Source organism: Equus caballus, chromosome 19, assembly GCF_041296265.1.
Source record: "Equus caballus isolate H_3958 breed thoroughbred chromosome 19, TB-T2T, whole genome shotgun sequence".
NCBI lineage: Eukaryota > Metazoa > Chordata > Mammalia > Perissodactyla > Equidae > Equus > Equus caballus.
This window is the reverse complement of record NC_091702.1, coordinates 34,589,678-34,609,850: the sequence shown is the minus strand read 5'-3', so window position 1 is coordinate 34,609,850 and position 20,173 is coordinate 34,589,678. Positions and strand designations below refer to the sequence as shown.

Below are 20,173 nucleotides of genomic sequence, written 5' to 3'. Positions count from 1 at the left end.
AAAATCAAGGAGATTTTATTATGCACGAGTTTAATAAAATTGAGAAAGTCATTTACTCTTAGGGAGAGCATTTTATATGTCTGGAAGAAATACTTTGATGATGATAAATGAGGTCAGTGGGCATGGGGAGTGGATTAGGTCTTTTTCAGGCCTATTCAAGTATCAAATGATTGTCACTAAATTGCCTTCTACAGAAGGCAAGGGAGTCCAGGTGTTCAGAGACCCTTTGTTTTCCTGGGTCCCAGGATGAGCGTAAGTCTGTGAACCTATGAGCTCTTATAACAGTTGTTAAAAAAATATGGCAGGGGGTCCAGGGGGGAGTATCCAGGAAGAAGGAAAGAAAGACCTGGGAAAAAAACAGAGGCTTAATATAAATCAGAAGTGGTTAAGGGATGTGTTTATTAAACTTGTTTAATGTAGGATATGCAATGTAAAATCTTTCTTCTCTCTTCCCAATGAAATCTTTAGTAAAAGTCTGGATTGCTCACTGCTCATTGTTGCTTTGGAACAAACAAACCCTTCTTAGAGAGCTCAGAGATGCTGAGTTCTGCAAATGGATTGTACAGGGAACAAAGAGAATAGGATGGAGTTGGAGCACTAAGGAAAAGCTGACCCTGGATTACACCTGTAAATCATTATTAACATTAGATTGAAGAATATTATGCTGCCACTAAAAATGATATTTATGGAGCATTTTTGTTGATGTGAAAGATGGTTTATGCTATGTTACGTTTAGAAAGCAAGATTTAAATTGTATATACTCTATGATCTCAATTATGTAAAAATTAAGGGAAAATGACTGGCAGGAAATGTACCAGAATGTTAATAGTGATTGAACCTAGATAGTGGGATTATGATGACTTTTTTCTAATAATATATGCTTTATGTACTTTCCAAACTCTACACAATGAGTATATATTACTGTAGTAACCGATACCAAAGAAAGAAAATCAGACTTCTCAAAAATTCCATTTGATCTAAAGAAATTTTTGGTCCTCCTCCCTCTCCCAAGTATGTCTCTAACGGAATCTGGGAGAACTGTGCTAGAACCCCAGTGGCCCAAGTGAGAGAGATAAGACCTGGTGGGATGGAAGTTGGAGGACCCTAATTCTGCTGCTGCTGCTAGTCCTGAGGTGCCGATGGACAGTCTAACAGAATACCAGACAGAGAGTATACTGCCCTCGTATAATTAGGGCTGGCTGCTGTTTCACCCGTGAGGCCCAATGCAAGGATTGGAAACCCAAATGGATGGTAATTACAGGTAACCAGTAAATTCAGGGGAGGACCTTGGACAGTGCTTATGGATACTGGAAATGACTCTTTGGTGAAGACTTGCAAGAATTTGTCCCAGACAAGTAAAAAACAGAGATCAAGGGAGAGAGTGAAACTGAGACTAAAACCCAATCATATAGATGGGAACTTTATCAGAGGATGTGAGAAGGTTGTGACTGGGAGGTTTGTGGATGTTCAGAGCTCATTTCTTTTCATTCGTTAATTCATATATCCATCCATTCCTTCATTCATCCAACAAACATTTATTGGGTTTTCCATACCAGGCACTGGAGACATAAAGCAAATAAGACATCTTCCACAAGTTATCAGACTCAAGACAGGTCCTTTCATCTTGGTGGTGTGAAGGTCATGAACACATCTAGGATTTTTATGGTCTTGATCAACCTATTGATAAAGCATGTTAGTGACTCTAGTTTAGGGGGCCTGGGAAAGAGTTTACATCCATAAACGCTCCCTAGGATCATTCACACCTAGTTCCACTGCTCCCTATCACACAGAACCAGAGAAAACAAGCATTGGAAAATATCAGAGCTAGCAAGGGCCACAAACGATTCTCCCAACCTGACTCTTACTTGCATATCACTAGCAATATGCCTAGGATTGTGCCCAGAAAGCAGGATTCAATGAAAAATAATAGGTGTACATGGAGTTTTAAGCATGACAAGCTGCCTTTAAGTTCATTCTATCACATAGTCCTAACACTACATGAGTGAGCTTCTCAGGGATTATCATTCCCATTTTACAGATGAGAAAACAGGGTTGGAGCGATGAGGTCCTCTGCCCACCACAAATAAGTAATGAACTGGATCTCTAATTTAGGTCCTCTTCATACCTCCAAGCCCATGGCTTTTTCATTACAGCAGATCCAGAAAGTCTAGATGGTCCCATCATCCCGAGGGAAACAGCAGCTTTGGGGCACACTCAGAACGCAGGGCTTTGTGCAGAATGTGGAGGTTTGAGGGGTACGATGAGGCTGGGTGCATTGGTTTTCTACAGCTGCTGTAACAAGTCACCACAAACTTAGTGCCTTAAAAACAACAGACATTTATTCTCTCACAGTTTTGGAGGCCAAAAGTCCAAAATCAGTATAACTGGGCAGAAATCCATGTGTCAAAGGGCTTCATTCCCTCCAGAGACTCTGGGGGAGAATTTCTTCCTTGCCTCTTCCAGCTTCTGGTGGCTGCCGGCATTCCTTAGCTTATGGTTGTGTCACTCACTCGTCTTCAAGGCCAGCATCTTCCAATGGCCCTCTCCTCTGTCTTTCAAATCTCCCCCTGTCTCCCCCCATAAGGAAATGTGTGATTGCATTTAGGGCGCAGCTGGATAATCCGGGCTAATTGCCTCATCTCAAAATCTTTAACTTAATAACAACTGCAAAGCCCCTTTCCTCAAATAAGGTAACCTTCACAGGTCCCAGGGATTTAGACCTGATATTTTTGAGGGACATTATTCTGCCTACTACCCTGGGCTGGTGGCTTGTACGTTAGTGACCTCTTCTTCCTGTGGGTGACTGCTCAGTAAAAGCTGAGTCCACATTGAAAAAGGGAAATATGGTGTGGTGACAAAAGAATTTTGGGGAAAACTACATGGATGAGTGGAGGACTAAGATAGCGTTCCTTAAGTAGCAGTTTGTTTATTGATTCTGTCTTTAATCTGCCTTCTTCCCAAGGTCCTGCAGAGTTGGCTCAAGTCTCCAGGCTCCCAGCCTCCTCTCTCTCCAACCAAGTCCAGGGAAGATGGGCTGGTCCAGAAATGCCGGAATGTGAGAGCTGCAAAGATCGCCTGGGCCACTCCCCACTGCCCTCCTTCACTGATGGAGAGCCCGAGGCCCAAGCGAAACCAGGTTTGCTGAGTCCTTCCTCCGGAAACCAGTACTTCCGACACTTGAGTCTATGTTTTTAAAGAGCCAGCACGGGATCCCCCAGAGGCTTCAGGTCTGGAACACAAGGATCAAGGCAGGAGTCATGAGGAATAACTGAATGTGTCACTGAATGTGTCAAGACTTCCTTTTACACCCTTCTTGAGCCTGGCTATGGTTTTTCCCACTCATCCTCTCTGGATCGCTCGGCCATCTCCATTTCAGTCTCCATAGCTTCTTCTCCCCATATGATCACGTCTCTTCCTCTACACTCACCCTCTCCTCTCCTCCCTCAGCCCTGGTCCTCACAGCCCTGGCAGGACTTCCTCCCTCCTCCCCTCTTCTCCCTGTTATTCCTCTTCTCAGCCCACCCTGTTCCAGCTCCTTGGCAGTAGGCTCTTTGTCAATTTCAAGGTCAATATGATGAAATAAGCATAGTGGCTTCTGGAGGCAGAGAATTCTTTTTCTTGCCTTTTTCTTTTTTTTACGTCAAGTTTAAGGCCTCTAACGCTGAGAGAATGAGGAAGGAAGTGGGGATATGAGGGAGGGAAGTTTACCTTAGCTTCTCTGTTTGTGAGTTTCATTTGCATGAATTTTCCTGCCACCAGAATGATGAGTAGATATCTGGGCATCTACTTACAGAATTGCTAGGTTGAAGCTTATGTGCTTGAGCAAAACAGACCCCCCCAAGTTAGGACATCCATGATTTGGGTGGTCAGACTGAGGGTTCTAATTCTATCAAAGCTCCAATATCATTTATTAGCCCTGTGACCTTTGGATTTACGTTTCCTCATCTTTGAAACTCACGGCGATAATAATATCTACTTCACAGGGTTTTTGTGAAGCATCAATGAGATAATGCCTGTGAATTCCTCTAGTACAGCAATTAGTGCCAGTTGACAGTCAATAAATATTCATGGAACTGATATCTGGGTCACCTGCCCTGTGAAGATTTTTCTGACCTCCTAATCCGAGGATGCCCCCATCTTAGAACTCATAATACTTTATTACCCTACTCGGTCCCCATCTGCCCCACCCCTCCCCTCCCTGGCTCTCAGGCTCTCCAGGACAGAGACACACCTTATTCAGCTTTGTTATCTCTGTGCCTAGTACAGTGAATGGCTCATGGGAGATGCCCTGTAAATATTGGTTGAATTGATTTGAAATGGTGAGGGTTTCTGAACATAAGTCTTTCAGACCAGGATTGTTTTGGATTTATCATGCCACTTGCTGCCTCTTTGTTTTCATTAAGATAGCAAAACCTGTTGAAAGGCATCTGGCTTTGGTAGCCCCAGGAGATTCTGTCGGCTCTAGTCCACACCAGGTAGACAGGCCTTATTAAGAGAGATCAAACTGTGCTGGCAGTGCCCAGACTTGCTTCCCTCCCAAGCTGGCACGGTTTGCCATTCAATGCTGCCATATTGTGAAATGGCAAAGGCTCAAGTGAGAGCCATGCACCTCTCCAACATTTCCAAGGGGGCTGCTTCATGGGCTCATCTTCCCTGGAGACAGTCTTCTCTGGTTACAATCAGACTCTTTCAAAGGCTTCAAGGTCGGTCCTGTCTAGGTGGGATGGATAGGAGTACAGCCCAGAGAGTCACATCTTGACAAGAAGGGTCCTGGGGCCTAGAAGTGCCAGAAGCTATTCTCCAAGAATGTCTGTGGGACATTGTCAGGATGGAGCACCACCAATGTTGTCACTCAAGAAAGAATGAGTTGTGTGCCCAATCTGAGGGTGACTTGGAGGCCCAAAAGAAGAATGAGCTGCAAAAGACATAGTTGGGAGTCTCTGAAGCAGACAGGTCACAGGAGGAAGTAGGTAACTGGCTGAACAGTTAGCAATAACTAAAACTAATCTCCGTGTATTGGGAAACTACTCATGTGCCAGGCACAGTGATATAGTTTATCTTTTTAATCATCATTCCATGTGGTAGGCTTGCACGAAAAGAAACTGAGGCTCAAAGGACTAAGTGGCTTGCTTAAGTTCACACAACAAGCAAGTGATAGAAATGGGGTCAAACCTAGGCAACAGGCCCTAGTCTTCTGCTGTCGCCGTGCTCCCCTGCCAACATGGAATGACGGGTATGTGCTATGATGTCTCTTTCATGTTGTGTTCAGCAGGGGCTGTAGAGGCATGGGCCTAGCTGATTTGGGGGTCCATGCTAGGTAGAAAGGCATGACTCTTTGCATATCTTTAAAGAAATAATCCTCTTGTTCTCCTTATGGTCTATTTCTGGCTCTTGTCTTGGTGCTCTCATCGTTGCACTGTACTGGGATGGAGTTTCCTTCTCATCCATGATTCAACAGTATTCCTTGTATCTATTGTGGCCTTAAGTAGGAGCTGTTCTTAGAGTTGGGAGATGTGGCCTTTCCTGAGTCAATTTCTATAAGAAGGGGCAGGACCTGATATGGGAAACTGACAAGGTGGGACAGAGGTTCGCTCTTCCTCTTGGGGTCTTTCCCTCACTCCCAGACTAGGCATCAGGTACTAGATGGAGCCCAACATATGAAGACTGAATGAAAGCCAAAGCCACAATCTGAAGACCCAGCATTATCTTGAGAATGAGATTATCTAGTTGCAAACTAGTCTGTATGCATATTTTCCTGCTACTACCTCTGAACATCATATGAAGAATTGTTTAAAAACCCTAGCCTGCCCTCTGCTCTCCAGAGGAGCTTTTAAGAGGAAGATTGTGGTATGGCCCTAAAGAGCAGTAGCCCCTCTGAAGTCACAAGGGAAGGTGAATCTTTGGAAACAAGAGTTGGGCTGTTGTTTTTTCTGCCTCTCTCTACATGGAGAGTCTTCCTCCCAGGCCAGCCTTGCAGAAAATATCACTTAGGATCCTTTTGGCTGCAAGAAACAGGGCATGTTGAATGAAATTGACTTAAACAATAAGGAAATGTATATCTGACATAACTGGAGACTGGCGGTAGAGCAGGCTCCAGGCATGATGCCATCCAGGCATCAGTGATGGCACCAAAATCACAGGTGCTTTCTGCCATTCCACTCAGCTGCCTCAGTATCAGCTTCTACACAAACTGGTTTCCCTTGTGGTTTTAAGATGGCTGCTAATGGTGATCAGGGCTACATGAGTCTTGTGCATGTCAAGAAATATGATGGTTCCTCAAGCATTGACTATAATTCCTTGGTCTGAATGAAACACTTTCTACATTCTCACACCTGGACAAGTAACAGATGCCAGTGGTAACAAATACCACAGCTGGTAATGGGTAGGTGTCAGAATAAAATCAGGCATCAGTTGGGAAGTTCAGCTAGCAACCAACAGTATCTGCTGCAGAAAGTCTGGGTATTATTTTATCATGGAAAGTGGCAATTTTCCTAAGACTGGCCTCTGCTTCTGTGGTCGACTAGAATTTGGGGGCCTCTCTTTATATCTAGGCTGGAAGCCAGGCCAGGTGACAGGGACATTGTTGCCATGTGCACACAGTGCCCAAGTCTTGTGCCCACAGATGACTTGTTGTTTATGGCTAATCCTTGAGTCACTTTCCAGAGTTTCAAGGGGATATAGCTGTCCTCGTGGAGGCAACCAGGTTAGAGAAGAAACTTTTGAAGTTGGGTCTCTGGAGAACTGCCAGGTACCAACATGTGCTATTGTCTTATGCAAACCTGTCCAGGCTGAGACTTTGCCTGGTGGCCGTCTTCATAGCCTGTGGTCCTAGGAAGCTGTGTTTGTGGTCTGGCAAGGCTGAGTTGGGCACTCTGCTTCCTGGAGGCTGTTGAAGCTTTGAGTTGACTCTTTCCCTGCACTGCAGTTAATGTGGCCTTGAAAAAACTGAAGAACTTCCACATCCGTAACCCCCAGCCCTCAACAGCACCACTGAAAGCTTATTTTCTAAGCACCTCCCAAGAACCAGGCCCCAAGAAGAAATGATATTCGCATGCTCTTCCACCTTCTTGCCCTAGAGAATATGGCTCACCCCATGCAAAGAAATAAGGAATCATATCATAGGTAGACACTTTAGTGGATCTGTGACTTAGATGGTAGTGCCAGACCATGCAAGGTGATGGGTGGAAGACTGCATGAAGTATGAACTGCACATGCTTTTGTTGGGAAAGGGTTCTGTGGAGCATAATGAATGGTAGGAGTCATTATGGGTCAAGGCTGCACTAAACCAGCCTTGAAAACAGCTACTCGCCAAAGGAAGCCAGTAAGTCGTACTAGTTAACATAGACAATACAGAATAGGGGTTTCCTCTATCAAGTATCCCACATATCACTCCTGTGAAGTGAGAGGGCTGCTAAACTGAGCAGAAAGCAGGGCTTGTGTTGACTGGGGGACCATTGATAGCTGCTGCCAAGGCCACCTTTTGTGACTCTTCATCTGGCATGCTCTCACTTCTGAGCAGCAAACAACATAATGATTTTCTTCACTCGTGGTGTCTAGGCGACCAAGTCAGTGGCAAAGCTGCCAGCACTATGTAACCAGCCCAGGTCAGGATAGTGGAGGTAGGCATGTGGCATGTTAAGCACAGACTCTGTTCTATGTATACTAGCTTTTAAAGACAAATAGGATGAGCTTCTCCAGAAACTATGTGAGTGTGTGTGTGTGTGTGTGTGTGTGTGTGTGTGTATGGTGTGTATGTACCTATCGGAGGAAACATGTTAGAGTGTGTGGACCTGACTATGTTTCCATCATAACCCTTTCTACAGAAGCTTTGAAAATTTTGCCAGGTCTCAGGATCATGTCGTTGGGGCACCTGGGAATGGGGGACATTGGCTGTGTCCAGCAGGATTCCAGCCCGGATGGCTACCAGAGCCAAGCAGCAACCTGGGCTGGACAGGCCAGGAGAGAGCTATGGACTTCTCATTCTCCTCATAGCAGTGAGCTATCCTGAGACAATCTGGGTGGTTGTTTAGTGTTCTGGAAAGGAATTTCCCCTCTACCAATACCGGTCCCAGAGCTTTCCCTCTGTGCACTGGCTCCTCATACATTAGAGAGTTCAACTTACCCTAAACATTAGAGGGCAAAACACCATTCCAAGACCACTACCACCACGACTTCTGGCTTTATCCCTGCCTCCTCCTCCAGTATCACCTCCGCCTCCATCTCTAGCCACTATCGCTACCACTACCACCACCCTATCACCTTCACTCCTCCTCCTCCACCACCACCTTCATCTCCAAACACCATTACCACCACCTCCACCATCATTAGCCACTACCACCTCCTTTGCCAACATTGCTCCAACCACCAGCCTTACTGCTACCACATCCACTGCCACCATTACCACCCCTCCACCTCCTCTATCACCACCAGTGTCACTACCACCACCTCCATTGATACCATATGCTCCCACCTCCTTTACTACGATTGTCATCATCATCTCGTCCACCTCCATCACAACTACCATCACTGCCACCACTATTACCAACACCACACCACCTCCATCATGACCACTACCACTGCAAAATCTGGGTACAGTGTGAGCCTGCACATTTTTGGGGTCACATGTCACTTGTACTATTTCTTACAACAATTCCTCCATTTGTAAAAGTTCTTATAGTCTATAAATCTACAAGCACAGACTTGAAAACTGTTTAGTTTAGCTACTGCAACTTTAACCCATGAACTAGGAATTTGGAGTAAACGACCTACGAATTCTCTTCCAGCTCCAAGATTCTTTGGTAGGGGTGTGTGTGTGTGTGTGTGTGTCTGATTATTTGTATACACCCGTCCATGCCCATATGCATGGAGGCAGCCAATTCAGTCTGATATTCATTTGTCTTTCCATGAGAATTTCTGACGGAACCTACACGTAGAGTGTGTAGAAACAGACAAGACACAACGACCCACTGTGCACATGTAATCCCTTCCAAGCTCACACCATTCAGCATTGCCTTATAAATCCATGATGTGTCCCAGGAACTCTGGCTTACAGCAAAGCTTAGGGGCTGCATGACACGAAGGAAGAGTCATCACAGAGAATTAGAAAGGACTGGTGTTAGAGATCGTTTAGGCCTCTTACTCACTAAATGACCTTAGGTGAGTCACTCCTATCTCTCAGCTTCAATTTCCTCTCCCTGTAAGTGAGGGCAATTTTACCCACTTCCTAGTATTACTGAGGGGATTAAAAGAAAAGACAATATGTGACAATACCTGATGCCACTCCTGGAGCACAAGCGGTGTTGGTTCCTTCCCTCTGTCCCCTGTCATTGTCGTCCACCCCCCCCAACCCTGCCCTTGCTTTGAGACCCCGAGCCTTCAGTTGCTTGGGGAGCACCATTCTTGATCCAGTCCTCTGAGACAGTGGGCTTCCTGTTCCCAGTTCTGTCTCAAATGGCTCTGAAGAAAGAACATAGTGATCCTGTAAAATGTCACTGAATCAGAAGCTCTGCAGCTTTGCCAACAATCTGGGGGAGAGGACTTCAGAGCAGCTACAGGGAGAAAGTGAGAGGATGCTGTCCTGATGGGGATGGACCCTGGGGCTTCCATCTTTTCTGCTTCTTTACTATGAGAATGCACCACACACGCACACCCGCCAGTCCCGCTATTGGGACAGAGGAGAAGGACAAGCAGAGAATAGGATCAAGGCCCCCAGAAGCCCAGAACTTGTACCCATGAGGTTTGATTGATTCACGGCCCACATCCAAACGACTCTGCCCAGACAGTGCCTTCCGCTGCGGCCCTCACCCCCGGAGCATACAGATGAGCAGGCTGGTGGCCTCCCTGCCAGCTCCCTCAGCAGGTTTCCTTGCTCCATTTCTCTCCCTTCTGACTGTGTGAGTCTCTCATCATCCTTTAGTTCATGTCTCTCTCTCTCCATTCCATTGGCCTCAGCAAGGCTGGAGGGACCTCTGGCTGGGGACTGGGTGGCCAGGGGGCCATAGAAGTGCAGACTGGGGCTGGAGAGCTATTGAGAGACAACGACTTGGTGACAATGACCTCACCTCTGTCCCAGCTGCTAGCACTGTCCTCAAAAGCCCAAGGTCAGCTCTCAGAATCAGAGCCTGGGAACCCATTGGGTCTGTCTCTTGAGCAGTCATGGTGCTTCCTGGAAGGTGCCTTCTTATTTCCTTTTCAGCTCACAAGAGTCTTTGTGGGAATAAATTCCAACCAAACCTCGGGGTCCATGTGTTGGCATCCACTGGAGGTTGGCACTTCATTAATACCCCGAGGCCTGTATTTGATCTCTCTTCTACCACATACGGGCTAGATGGCTTTGGGCAAGCGGCTTATCCTCTTTCTTTGTGCCTTTATCTTAATCTGGTTAAAGGGTTGTTGTGAATTTAAATGAGATTATTCAAATGAAGGTTATTTTCTGGCACTTGAATATTTCCCAGTGTTCCACAAATGTTAAGTGACGCTGCTCTTATTACGACTATCTTCACCACTACAATAATCAGTGTCATTATCAGCAAAGCTTGTTGGGATAGTTAACCCCAAACCTCAAAGTTAGAACCCGTTTTAGTTACCATTTAATTAGCACCTACTATATGAACACTCTGCTGGGTACCTTTGCTGACATTAACTAGTCTAACTCTCACAATTAGCCTGTACAGTAGGTCATATAATGTCCCACCTGTTTACAGATGAGAAACTTCAGCAATAATGGAGGTGTTTCCTAAGGTCTCAAGGAAAGTAGGGGTAGGGAAGGGAACTTTGAATATTCTTCCTCTAGGCATTTATCTAGTTATTTATGCATTGCTTCAATCCAAAGAAGAGTTGAGGGCATCTGTGAGTCATCCATGTGTCAGGCAGCAGAGTGCCCTACAAAGTACGAAAGCATCAAAATTGAGGAGCCCTGGGTTGGAATCCCGGCTCCATCACTTACTAGCCAAGTGACTTGGGAATATCACGTAAAACCCCTGTGAGCTTCAGTTTCCATCACCCATGGATTAGCTATGCAAACTGAAAGATAGTCATTATTATTCCCATTTTTCTGATGAGTAAATCAAGATTCAGAGATGTTGAAACTTTACAAAGTTTACAAAACTATTAGGTAAGTAATAACAGAGCTAGACTGGCCTCAATTTGCAATCTGATCTCATTTCCAATTTCAGAGCTCTTCCCACTATTCTGAGCTATCCAAATGGCACCCTTCCCAAAAGCTGGGATTCAAACACGGTACAGCGCTTCCCACTACTGTTGTTTTTCTAGGGGCATTAGATTTAAAGGGGAAAAGCAGACATTCTGACTTCCTCTGTTTGCACTTGCCCCCTCCTAAATGACTAAGTATCTCAAGCCCTTCTTTCAAGAATAATGAAAAATAACACTGCCTTCGAAGTGAAGAGCGAGAAGATGGGCTAGTGGAAAGCAAGGCAGACCAAATCGTAGCTTGAGTTACTGGTTTGTTTCTCCTTCATCCCTTATTCCATGTGCCATCACAGTCTGGCATCTGCCCCAACACACCACAGGGAAACCCTCTCCTAAGGTCATCAATGATCTCCTGATGGGCAATCTCAGGGGCCTTTAAAAATTTTCCATCATTTAGTACCAAATGTATACCAACACTCTGCTGCACAAAGGCACTGAGGTAGATGATTCAATGTTTATAAAGGTGCCAGGCCTCAGACAGATTACAGTCAGTGGTGGTGAACGACAAGAAGAAATATAACCAGAATGCAAGGCAGAGTGGAAGACACAGAAGCACAAGCAGCTCTGAGTATCCCCTCACTGACCCTCTCTCCCGCCTCCTTCTCCTCAATCTACCAGTCTTCTCTGTGTGATCTTCCGACTCCCTTGACTGAAGCTACTTCCCCAGCAACCACTCCCCATTCAGCATCTCCAGCCTAGCCTGCTCCACCTAATCAAGCCCTAACCACTCAGTTGCCACTTTGCTGGCCTTTAAAACCAACGTGCTCAAAGCTACTCTCCCCATCTTCCTGCAACCAGCAACACTTTCCTGGTGAAAGGCATCATTGTTCACCCTTAACATCTTTCTCTTCCTTATCCTCCAAATTTACTCAGTCTCCAAAATCCTTTCAAATATTCCTCCTGCATAGTCCTTGAACATATCTGCTTTCCTCCTCTCTCCAGTCACTTGGTTTAATTCAGGCTACCCTATCTCTTGCCTGGATTTTTCAGGCAGCCTCCCAGCTGATCTCCTTCAGCTCTTCAGCCCGTCTCTCATCTGCTGTCCACACTTTATCAGAGTGATCTTCTTAAAAGCAAAATCTGATCTTGTACGTCCATGTTTAAAATCCCCATTGTCTTCAGCCTAAAATCAAAACACTTAAGCCTAACCTACATGGCTCTCCAAGGACTGACCCTATTCTTCTCTCCCCTCCCTTCCCTTCTCCCACTCCACATCCTATTATGGTCCATAATTAGGGTGATCGAACATTTTTTCATCCAAATCAGAAACTTATGAGAGTGAAAGGGGGCCCCAGTCATAATCACACTGGGATAAACTGGAACGCCCCAATGCAAACTGAGATGTATGGTCATCCAATCCACAATGGCCATCCCAGACCCCAAATCAACATAAGTTTTTGTCCATCTTCCCTACAGCTAACTGGCAACTTTTCTCTGTGTCTCTTGGTTCAGGTTTTCAGAGATAAATAATTCGTTTGTCCCAGCTCATCTTTTTAAGGTAAACCCAAGTTATAGCACCTGGCTAGCCTCCAGATTGGTTGACTGCTCTTATATCAGGTGACCAAGATGGGCCAATCAGGGGTGTCAGTGTGGGCTGCCTCATGACACAGTTCATGGCCACTCACATGTTCATGGCCACTCACTGAAGCAAGGCCTGTGGGTGGGGGCTCCTTTGCGGGGGTGAAGGTAGAATCAGAGCGAGAGAGGGAGGGAGAGTGACGGAAAAGAAAGAGGAGGAGATGAGAGAGACCAGGATCTGCTGGCATCCAGTCCCTGGTTCCAGTTGTTCATGAGGTCCATCCATTTCTCTGTTCTTTCGCCGTTTGGTGACTCAGAGGTTTGCGTTGGTTTTCTGCTATTTCTTAGTAGAGTCTTGAATAACATGGGACCACAATGGATAGGCCAGATCCCTCTTCCCCAGGACCCTCCATCAAATGTTTGTGGACAGCTCTTTGGTTGCCTGCCTCTGAATTATTCCTGCTCCACAGAGTGGTCCACTGCACTGTGTGTAGTTCTAGGGTTCAGAGGAGTCTCATCAGAGCCACATGAAGCTTTGCCTTTATTTTAATATTGAGCTCATCTGTAAGGCTTAGTTTGAATAAAGGATTCTATAGTTAAAAAATATTTGAAAACAATTGCTCTTAATTTTTTGAGTCAGAGCCCATGTTGGGTTCATTCTTGCATCTTCGGGCTTTAAGAATAGACCATGGCACACAGTGGCATCAATAAATGTTAGGTGAAGGAATGCATTATTGGGTTCAAGTTCTTTGACCATCCTGGCTGCTCGCCTCTGAAAACTGGCCTCTAAGCCACTTGGAGCTATCTTCATCTACACTTTAAAAAACTTCCTCCCTTCCTTGGGAACATTTTGCCTGGAGGCTATAGGCCTGGGCTGGACACTTTGCCCACCTCCCCCAGTACAGCCAACCCTTCAACTGGCTAAGTTGGATGATGTCCTTTCTCCCCAGCTGAATTTTCTTCTCCCTTTCTTTCAAATCCTGCTGTGCTGTTATTCAGTAATGGAAATAGCAGAAATCACTTTAGAAAGGAAGCCAGCTGGTTCATTAGTCTGATTAAACTCAAGCAATGGGATCTGAGCACAGTTCACATGATGAATGGTGTGCCTTCCCTTGGCCACAGTGAAATTTTCAGTGATTATTAATCTTGGGGCTCAGTCACCCCTCACATCTGCAAAATCATGTGGGTCAGAGAAAAGGGACAGGGCTAAAGAAAGATGATGTCAGGACTTTCTGAGTAGAAGTGGTTCAGTCTCACCTCTCTCCCTCATTGCAGGCCTGGAGGACTCCACAAAGTATGCTAGGCTCCCCCTTTTTTTTGTTGGAAAGACCCTGATCTTCAGAAACAGCAGGACTAGTCTTTAAAGTCAGATTTTGCCACTTATCAGCTGTGTGATTCGAGGCTCAGAGTCTTCACCTGAAAGAGGGCATAAAAATATGTATTTTTAGGGGAGTTACAAGGACAAGTACCTGCTTAAAACTCAAAATGCAGTGGTTCAGAATGTCTGGAGTGTAGACAGGAGTGGGCAGACGTAAGAAACGAGTCAGAAAAAGGTAAGCAAGGCCCAAGTCACCAAAGGTCTTATAGGTTGGGCAAAGGAGTTTATGATTTTATATTGAAAACATTGGGACATTGTGAAAAGATAAAATCACAGGAGAGCATTATGAACAGATCTGCATTTTGGGAAGCTCACTCAGGCTGCAAGGTAGAAGGTATGGATTGGAATGACACTAGACTGTTGGTAGAGAGAATGACCAGGACAATCAACCCAGAAGAGATGATGGGAGTCTAAATGAAGGCAGGAAGTAGAGTAATGAGGAATGTGCCTCTCTTCCAGCAGATTTGGAAATCAGCAAGGAAGCAAAACAAATTGGTTGCAGAGGGACTGAAGATGGAGGGGAGCACTAGAGAGGGGAAGTCCCACCGATCCGGAGGCTTCCGGTTTAGGTAGCTTGGCAGAGAATGAGAGCCAATCTCTCTGGAAAGGAGCACAAGCGGAGAAGCAAATTTGTGGGACATTAGGCGACAACTTGAGCTTTGGGCATGTTGAGTCAGAGGTGATACTTCAAACATTCCATTCGATGGCATAGAATCTAATCTGATGGGGGTATACAATTAGATAGACCCTATCTGAAGAGGTCACCTCCCCGGGCCCTATTTCTAGAAACATGGACAGCCAAACTAGGTAAGACCAATCTGCTTATCCCTCCAGTCTGAAGGTTTTCCTGGGACGCCCTTTTGGAAGCTGCAGCAGCCATGGCTGGGTCTAGAAATGCTTCTAAGTTTTCTACCAAGAAATCTCACTCACTGTGCAGAACACAAAAATCTGCCATTTCTCATTTTACCCTCACCCTCCAGGTATGCTCTTTGTGAATATATCTTTTCTCTGCTGGTTCCAGGTATGGGAGGGGAAGGGCAGCAGCTTCAACAGGAGAGAACAGACTTGTGCTCCTGCAGAAAGAGGTCATAGATAACTCCAGGTGATTGTTACTACTTAGGAAGGAAAATTCATAATGGTGGGGAGAATTTCAGGGATAAGCTTAAGGATAAGTGATAAGCAGGGACAATAAAAAGGACAAAAGATGACAAACAACTAATACACAAAGAATTCCAAAAGGGTCTATAATGGGAGAGAAAGAGAAAATGGACCTCAAAGTTGCTTTCAGAAGGTGGCTTGGCATAATGGAAACAGCACAGGTTTTAGAGCTCCACAGTCTTGGGTTCAACCCCCAGGTACAAGCCTGTCTATGTGACATTGGCCAAGTCATGGAAGTTCTCTGAGGCTCAGTTTCTTCATCTGTGAAATGTTTGAAATATTACCTTCCTTATAGGGTTAGGGTGAGAACTGGCCCAGCAAGGTGACCAGTGCAGAGAAGGGGATGGGTTAATTTCAGCAGTGGTTTCTGCTGTGATTGCCTCCTTCCAGCTGTCCTGGGGGTGGTTCTCTCTGCTTCCCAACCACAGAAACAATCCTGCACCCCTGTGGAGACCCAGACCTTAGGGACACTCTCTGGCCAAATGCCCACAGCCCAGGAGGACACTGACTGCTGGACATCCCCTGGACACATCGTCACTCAAGGAGTTCATGAGGCCCCCTTGGTTTGTGGAAAGAAAGCATTTGGCCTAAGCTTCCCTGGAGTTTGAGGATGCCTGGTGATGAGGAGGAGAAGCAATGAGGTGGAAAGAGCCTGCGTCTTGGTGTCTGAGAGAACTGCACTGCACCTGTGTCCTGCCACTGCCACCCCAGCTATGTGACCTCAGGCAAATCACCTAACTCCCCTGGGCTCCAGGGTCCTTGTCTCTCCCTTGAAGGGCCACTGTGGGAATGAATGACATGACCCATGAGAGCGTGCCTGGCACACAGCGGGCACATGGCATGCCTTTTCTTTCTTCTCAATATCTTTGAGATTCCGGAGAAGATTAGAAATTAAATATAAAACTGCATAGGGCTAAATGATATAAATCAATTTCCTAAATGACTATTAAATGTAATTGTCAGCAGAAGAGAACAGAAAAACAGCATCCAGAATCCAACAAAATAAGCTGACTCTGACTTTGTGGATTGATAGCAAACTGGCTGAGTTCCTAGTCTTCCCTTATTTTGACACTGCAGAGATGAGGTAACACCAAGACCCAGGCCGAGGAAGAAAATGTCCAAATATATTTATGTTTTGAGTTTAATCCTTTCAAATACAAGAAGCAGACGGTCATCTGGAACAAAGTAGCCCAATGATGCTTCGTGATTATACAGCAATTCAGCTTTTGGAACTCAATCTAAGGACTCTTCTCCATCTCCATTCACTGCTCAAAAGCAAGATGATAAACAGCATTATTTCTGCTATTTATTTCTATGTTAAACAACCATGAAAATATCATGGAGTTGAAGTCCAAATTTCTACAAATTTTACTGATCCAAGATGAGGCAGTAAAGAAATCTAAAGCTTACAGTAATGTGCTTCAACCTTTACCTCAATACCTGAGGAGGAAGACACAAGTTTATACTCCAGTGACAGTGAGGTTTCCGGGGGAAACGTTTGAGAAGAGCTGCATGGGCAGCTTGTCTCTACCTTCTTGCCCTCATTACCCTTAGGAGACCCACCGTCAGAAACCAGCTCACTGGTTCTCAACACAGTGGCACACCCATCACTCCTAGAGACACAGTAGGGCTGCTGTTGAGGGACCCGGTGAAGGGCAGGGGTCACTATGAGGGTCCCCAGGAAGTGTTTACCCAGGAACCTGGAGAGGTAGGGGTAGGAAGGTAGGCAGACCATTCATACGTCATAACCAAAAGCTGTTGTATCTCTTCCTCATCCCTATGTTAGTTTCTACCATGCATGAGGTAGGGGATGGGATGGTAGGACCAATGATGTGTTAGTAAATATTTGACCACCAGCTCTTGGGGGAGTGGCACCAGAGTGCCTGGATTTATAGCATTGGCAAATTGCAGTGGTGTAAATACTCCCACTGTGGCTGATTTCAAACTATCGACATGATGTCACTGAACAGCAGAATTGGGAGAGATGCACACCATTGTCTCCAGTACAACACTGGGCAGGGCCCTGGGACCACCACTGCCTGCAGTTGTCAATAGGTCCCATATGTCACAGAAGGGCAGATGGAAGACCCTGACTAGCCTTTCAGACGCAGGTAAGACATCATCACCTGCTTCTGAGAAGTCTCCTTCTAGCCTCACTCCCCCCCCTCCCCCCCGACCCCAGCTGGATCCTCTGCGCCTCACTCTCTCTCTCATATCACTTGCGGGCCATGGTGTCATCATTTGTCCTCACACTAGTCCTACCAGTAAACACAGGTCCCATCTTCATTTCCAAACCCCTGGAAAAAGTAGACACATGAAGAACATTTGATAAATGAATGTTTGACTCACTCCCCTTTATACCTTAACCCCACAGCACCCTTCTCACCACCAACTCCCACCCTATGGTCTGTAATTTTTGCTCCACCTACCAGTCCCTGAGGCCATGGGGGCAGAGAGCCAGACTCCTGTCTGAATCCCCAGTGCCTGGTGCAGCACCTGGTACAGTGAAGCACCCAAGAAGCATTTGTTCAGTAAACAAATTCACAAATGATAAGAAAAGTATCCATTTACACCTTTAACTTATATGTACCAAATTGGCAAAACTCCCAGGAACACCTAGAAATAATTTGCCAATTAAGTCAGCTACAAAGACCAAGAAGCTAGCCAGAGCTCTGTCCGAAGTCAACTTGGGAAAACTCAGAGTCCCCCAGTCCACATCCTTCTAGGGCCAATTGTAAAAAATTTTTTCTCAGAGACGAATAACTACAAAAACTTTAAAATACAGACAGTTCTTAGGAACATGTGTTCTGAAATTCTATTTATGAAATTGTCGTTTAAATTCAGAATACCCTTTCTAGTAGAACCATGTTATGAAAAGTAACTGACAATGTAGCTCTAACTCAAGACGTTTGCAAAGGAAAATAATAGGAAGCAATAAAGCTATACTGTGAAGACAACTATTTCTTTTAAGCATCGTAAAATAGACATACGGAATGTGTCAAACTACACAGCAGCCTTTGGACAAGGTGCAATACTGGGAAGCAATAAAATAAAATTTTAAATGGTTTCTTTTTATTGATTATGGATGCTGATACTTGAGAAAAAAGACAGTTTTGTTTGGAATAGTTGCAGTTAAAAGAGATCCCTGACAGACACTTAGCACAGGCTGTAGTGCTCAGACCACCGGGTCCCAGTGAGTCACCCATGGGAATTGTTTAAAATGCAGCTATCTGGCCTCTGCCCCCAGAGAGGCAGATCCGGTGGGTCTCAGGTAGAGCCCAGGAATGCTCATTTTAACGAGCATTCAAGAGAGTCTGACGCAGGCAGTTTGAGGACCACACCTAGAGAAAAGCCAGCCAGAGAGGAAGCCACACCACTTCAGTGGGCTGAAATCTCATCTCCCAGGGCTTTCTCTGTCTGTTTGGTACAGCTCCATGCCGCTCCTCTTCTCCTCCAGTGTCCTTTCAGTGGTGGGAGAAGGGGGCAAGTGATTACCTCCCACTCCACAGGACGGGTATGGGTAGGGGTAAGAGCGGAGGTCAGACAGATGAAAGAAACTCCATCACTCATTCAATAAACATTGAAGGCCAAAATTGAGCTGGTAGGCTGGTGATTAAAATACCAAAAACTTTTGTACCAGCTGGACAATAGTCTCTGCCTTGAGCAGTACCCCTATCCAGGACTCCCCCGCCAATAGCTGCCCCAATTAAACTCTCCATGGAATGAAATTAATAACATCTTTGTAGAATTAACGTGTGTGAGTGAAGTGCTAAGTACATAAGTGCTTAATAAATGGTTATTTATGTCTATTATTTTATTGCTCAACAACCACTTGGAGAATTAAGAGAAAAACATCAAAAAACACAGCCAGGCAGCAATAAACCCAGTTTTATATGATATAGTTCAATTTACTCACAAGTGCCGTAGAAGGAAAATTCAGGCAAGCTCAGTCTGGGAGAAGCTGTCTGAGAGGAAGTGGAGATGGTGCACACTGAGGCCTCTGGTTTCTAACACCGGCTCCACCACTCACTGGCTGGGAGACCTTGAGCAATCAACGTCTCTGTAAAGTGTGGCTGATGGTGCTGTCCCCACTCGGCTCTTGGGGAGGGTTAACATACAAGGGCAAACAGTGCCTGGTAGGTGCTCAGTGAGTGGTAGCTCTTTAGAAGATTTAAAAGTAGGAATAAACCTTCTCTCAATGGAGGAATCTCAGGGCCAACAGGGATGTTTAACTTCTTTAAAGTCAACCCAGTATTACTGATCCCCTGCTATGAAGAATACTGTATGGGCCATAGGAAGAGATTAAGATATAGTCTAAGGAAGATCAATTGCTGTGCCAGGAATGGGGCAGGGCAGTGGGTGTGAGCACATACAAGAAACCATATTACAAGGCAGCCTGTTGTAAGTACTGGAATAAATTATAAACAAATTTCAGTGGGACTATAGGAGAGAGAATAATTACTTCAGGGGGCTAGGTTTAAGAGGTGGCACTAGAGAAAGAGCGAGAGAGAGAAAAAAGGCAGCTCTCTGGGCTGGAGGAGTAGCCCAAGTAGGATACAGAGAGGGCTGTGTGAATGGGAGTGTGAAGATAGCTACTGACCCAAATTGTTGCTTCCTAGGCAGCAGACTAGTAAGTGATATGATTGAGCCTGTTTTTTAACAGGCCGTCTTAGGGGAGTGGACTATCTTTAATACTACACATTTTTTGCATAGCGCTTCTAAATATACAAAGCATTCTCACATACACTTCTTCACTGAATCACTGCCCCACCCAGTGGTGCAGGTATTACTACCCCCATTTTACAGAAGAGGAAATTGAGACTTTGAGACCCAGAGCCAGGTCTTCCAATTCCATCTAAATGATCTGTTTATTACTCTTAACCTCAAGGCTTCTCTTTTGTGCTTTTTTTC

General features: G+C 45.4%; 1 protein-coding gene across 1 annotated transcript in view; it reads left to right on the top strand.

Moving 5' to 3' along the window:
• Window positions 1-20,173, top strand: part of DGKG (diacylglycerol kinase gamma) — a 236,116-nt gene that overhangs the window by 11,109 nt on the left and 204,834 nt on the right. The window contains exon 2 of the mRNA XM_023623474.2: window positions 2,963-3,136. The gene's annotated coding sequence lies outside the window, so the exon portion shown is untranslated. The remainder of the gene's footprint in view (window positions 1-2,962; window positions 3,137-20,173) is intronic.